Source organism: Talpa europaea (genome assembly GCF_964194135.1).
Source record: "Talpa europaea genome assembly, chromosome: 11".
Lineage (NCBI taxonomy): Eukaryota > Metazoa > Chordata > Mammalia > Eulipotyphla > Talpidae > Talpa > Talpa europaea.
In genome coordinates, this window is record NC_140078.1 from 94863330 (window position 1) to 94868383 (window position 5054).

Genomic DNA, 5054 nt, shown 5'->3' on the forward strand with positions numbered 1-5054 from the left:
CTTAGCACAGCTGAGCCCCCAGCAGCTTTAACCTGGGAAACACAAGGGCTTTGAGTCCAGCAGGGAGTCATCATTCCAGCCGACCCACAGCCGCCCCTCCACATGGCCTCCTGCAAAGCCAATTTGCAATCATTTTTTACTTTATATGCACATGCTTGGGAGAGCACACAGAAGAAAGCATTAAATATATATAAATCAAATTCAGCAAAAATGGGGGAAAGGGAAATATTAGTGATTTTTTAAAAGATTTATTTATTTATACATACAAGAACTGGGGTACAGGCCAGAGGTGCGGGGAGGGGAGAGGATTCACCAGAGACAGAGTGGAGAGCAGAACAGGCGGATATACTGAAATACACTGCTGAGGGGAGCTGTGGGTGAGACAGGAGAGGTCTGCTGTGCCATGTGGGTCACCTCCCTGGCTGGGGATTGAACTCGTGCTGCAATGGCTGCGGATAGTTTCATAGTGCTGCAACTTAACCCCCTGTACCACCAGGGAGGCCCACACTCTGGGATTTTACTGATAATGCTGCTGAGAATAGTCACAGGCAAGTCTATGTGTAAACATGTGTTTTCGGTTCTCAATTTTAAAGCAGTGAATTTTATGGTATGTGACTTATATCTCAATAAAAAAAAATGGATGAGGCGCGCAGACCTCTCCTGCCGCCCGCTGCTCCCCTCAGCAGTGTACTTCGTCAGTCTGCCTGTTCTGCTCCCCACTCTGGCTCTGGTGAATTCTCTCACCCTCCCGTGCTTCTGACTGTACCCAGTGCATGTATAAACAAAACAAACAAATAAATAAAACATGCCTCTATTAAAAAAAAAATTAAAAAAAAAAACTTTAAAAAAAATGGATGAATTGTTTACGGAATAAGGTCAGAACACAGAACACTATCAGTGTCCCCAAACTCCCTGAGCCTCTACTCCCCACCAGGGAGGCCTCACCGTCCTAACTCTGGAAATAATCCTCCTTCAGCTTGTTTTATTTCTAAAGTTTTACCCAACTACAAGCATAGCTCTAAACACTAAAGGAGTGTTTTGCTGATATTGCAATTCAGGTCAGTAAGATCACACTCCCTAGGGCCTCTCTGGCAGCCTAAGGGTTAAGTCTCAGCACTATCACCACTGCAGCCAGGTTGCTGAGCCACATGGTGCAGCAGACCTCTCCTGTCTCGCCTGCTGTTATGCTCCCCACTCTGTCTCTGGTGAATCCTCTCACTCCCCACTCCTCTGGCTTACACCCTAGTTCATCTATGCATAAATAAAATCTTAAAAAAAAAAAAAAAGCTCACACTCCCTGTATCTTTATATGCCCAGCTTCTCTCACTTGATGTTGGTCTGTGAGATTCAGCCTTGTTTCTGAATCCATTTCACTTCGGAGCTTGTGCAAGCACGTACCTCAATCCATTTAACCATTCCACTCTCTACTCTCGCAAGACCACCCCCACTGACTTCTTTTTCCAAACTAAAAAACAACTTGACTGCTTTTCATTACAAAAGTAATGTGCTCAGGGCCTCCCTGGTGGCCCAGTGGTTGGTTGAGTGTTGGGTTGTGAAGCTGCCCGCAGCCTCTGCAGCACCGGTTCGATCCCTGGCTGCTCCCCGGTCACCGGAGGAGGGTCCCGCATGGCGCGCAGACCTCTCCTGCCACCCGCTGCTCCCCTCAGCAATGTACTTCGGTCCTTCTGCCTGCTCTGCTCCCCACTCTGGCTCTGGTGAATTCTCTCACCCTCCCGCGCTTCTGACTGTACCCAGTGCTTGTATAAATAAATAAATATAAATACATCTTTAAAAAAAAAATAAGTAATGTGCTCATGAAAAACACAATTCATGCCATACAAAAAGGCACAAAGTTAACTCACTGACAATGTCACTGCTCCAAAATAATGAGTGATCAGTCTAGTGGACATTCCTTGCCAGGCGTACACACTCACACCCACACTGAAATGTGTACATCTTTTCCCCACTTGGAGTATAAATGTTAGGAATAAAAGGCTAGGAAAGATCCACCCGGTGGCTGGTAAAACTGCCCCATGGGATTTACAGACCTTAGAGCAGAGGGAACAATTTGGCAGGCACAACTCGATACAGCGGTGCTAAACCTCAGTGGTGACCATAACATAGTACAGGCAGATGTGAATTATAAAGCTGTACAGAAAATGAGACAATGCTTTAAACCAATGTTACTTCAATGAAACATTTCATCAATATACAAACTCCTGTCCCATTCTCTGTAGGATGCTGAGAAACTCAGGGCCACACTCGAGGCCTGGCCATAGTGGGGGGCAGGTACAGAGAGTGCTGCAGTCCGGCACCACTTGGAGCTCCACACACACCACTAACAGAGTCTCTGGTCCCCGCTCACCTCTCTACATGCCCCTACCCCGAGCCCAGGGGAGGAAGGATACTTAGCAGAACAGGGTTGAGTGTCTCGGGTCCCTGCAGCCATATCCTTATTCCCTTCAAAATATAATTTACAATTGGGCCTCCCTGGTGGCACAAGGGGTTAAGATACAACCTATGAAGCTAACCACAGCCACTGCAACATGAGTTTGATCCCTGCCCAGGGAGCTACCCACACGGCACAGCAGACCTCTCCTGTCTTGCCCGCTGCTCCCCTCAGCAGTGTATTTCAGACAGTCTGCCTGTTCTGCTCCCCACTCTGTCTCTGGTGAGTCCTCTCACCCCCCACACCTCTGGCCTGTACCCCAGTTCTTGTATGCATAAATAAATAAATCTTTAAAGAAATAATTTACAATTGCCCATGGCACGTATGGTGATTGTTTATCTCCTTTCATGCCCACAAGACCCCAGGAGGGTCCAGTCATTTCTGCTCTCACTGCACACCAAAGACTCCCCTCCTGCACCCTGGTGCCCACCTGGTGCTTCCTCCATTCTCCCCTCTACCTCTGATGAGAACAGAGCTTCTTCTAGGATTCACCTCTGAAACAAGCTTCCTTGGCCTTAAGTTACCCTCTCTTCCCCCATCTCTCCTCCCCTTCACGAGACAATTACAGGAGGCATCCCCACTCTCTCCCCATTCTCACCTCCCACTCTGTGCCCAGCATCCTCTAGCTCCTCCCTGTACAAACTGTCCCTGCCAAGGCCACCAGTCACATGAGAGAGGCCAACTCCCTCCCTTCCCAGGCCTCAGTGTGCCCAAAGCTGCGGCCTAGCACTCTCAAGGGCTTCAGAAACCCCACTGTGGCCTTCCATGTCCTTGTCCCCACACGTGGGCCCTTCTGCCCCTGCATGTGACTTGTTCACCCCTCCTGATAAAGTCAGACAATGCTGCTGATCCCTAAGCACGGCCTCTACTCCCAACCTGCAGCTCCATAAGAACAAGACCCTTCTCATTCCTGAAGTTGGCTGTACCTGGGCCGCCGCCTTCCTGGTAAGTCTAGCTGAACTTTGACCAATTCCCGCCATAGCCCAGAAGACACCTCACCCTCCTTCCCCAAGTCAGAAGGTTCTTCATGTGCCCAGCCTCCTAGACTAGAGGCCAGGTTACTGGTGCAATGTCTGAAGCCCTCTCTCTGCACTCTCTCTGCACCTCTCTCTACCCAGACACTGGGCCTTCCGGGTAGCAGCAAAGAGAGAATCCAGGGGCTAAGCAATTTCTGGGCTCCCTCTTCTCGCTGGGCTTGGACCACTTGATTAAAAAAGATTTGGACCCTAAGTCAGGGATTTGAACCTCTAAAGGCTAGGGTATGGAAGAGCTCCCTACCTCCAAAAACTAAAAGCAAAAATCAGAGAGAACAAAATTAGACTGCATCAACATTTAAATGTGCTTAGGAGATGAAACTTTTGAACATAATTAAGAGCAAAAGTCTAGAGTAAATATTTAGAACCAATAAAAATGACATTGGGACCATATGCAAAAAAGAAAAAAAAAAAAGAGGAACTCCTACAGAGCAGCAAGAAACAGAAACACCAGAGGAGAAGCAGCCACTCAAGGGAAGGAGAATTAAAGTGACCAGCCCACACTGGACAACCCTAGGAACTGGGGAAGCCACTCAAGCCTGCCAGGGAGGGGCCTTATCTCACCCCAGATGGCCCAAGGCAGCCCCCCCCCCCACTCTGCCTGCACAGCCGGCAGAGGGCAGAGGGGCCACCTCTGTGAAAGGTGACTTGATAGTGACTGATCAGTACCCAAATGTCCTCCACCCCACTACCGTGGGGACTGACTGACTTGGGTGCAGAAGGAAACGTGCTCTGGAGCACTCGGGGCAACCGTGCTGGGGACAGGACAGCAAAACCCCACGGTGCAGGGGACTCTGTGGTTCCCAGAGAAACTGCAGCCTGAGGAATGCATGCGAAGGAATGGTGTGTAAAAGCACCCCACAACTGTGTGCCCCTCTTTCCTAGCTTACTGGGGGTGCAGAGCTCACCAGGGGTAAGCTGGGCAGGGAGGGGACTCGCTCAGGTCAGAAGTCCAGCCAGTGGGCAGCACCAGTGACTACCACCTGCTGTGCCCCTTATAGGGTGGGGACACCATGGCCCACCAACAGGAACCTCACATCCCATGACAGAGGTCAAAGGCCGGGGCTTCTTGGGGGCGTTGTGTGGGGAGAATGTATGCAAATGTCACTTGGGTCAATAAAACCATCCAGGTGAGCCCAGCTGGTCCTGCAGGACAGGGCGTGTCAGAAGGGTGGGCTGTGGACACAGGAAACCCCTTGTCCTTTGGCCCACAGGGAGGAGGAAGGCTAGGGGGACATGTCACCCACCCAAGGCGGGGATTCTCACCCACACCTTCCCCGGGGGGTGGGGCAGAGGGCAGAGATGCTGGAACACATGGGGTCCACGCAGCCTGCCCCTCTGTTAAATGGGGCTAACAGCACCTGCTTGCCAGGGTGGTGGGAACCCGGTCAACCCCCTCAAAGCGTTTGGGGTCCGTGGTTCTTAAGCCACAGCAGCATCCTGAAGGACAGGGGGCTGCAGAAGTTGCGTGACACGGAGGGGAAGGAGTGGGGAGCAGCGAGCGCACCCGCCTGCCCCCAACCCCCGCCCCCTCACTCGGCTCCAGGCCCCCTCTGGGATCACCATCTTCT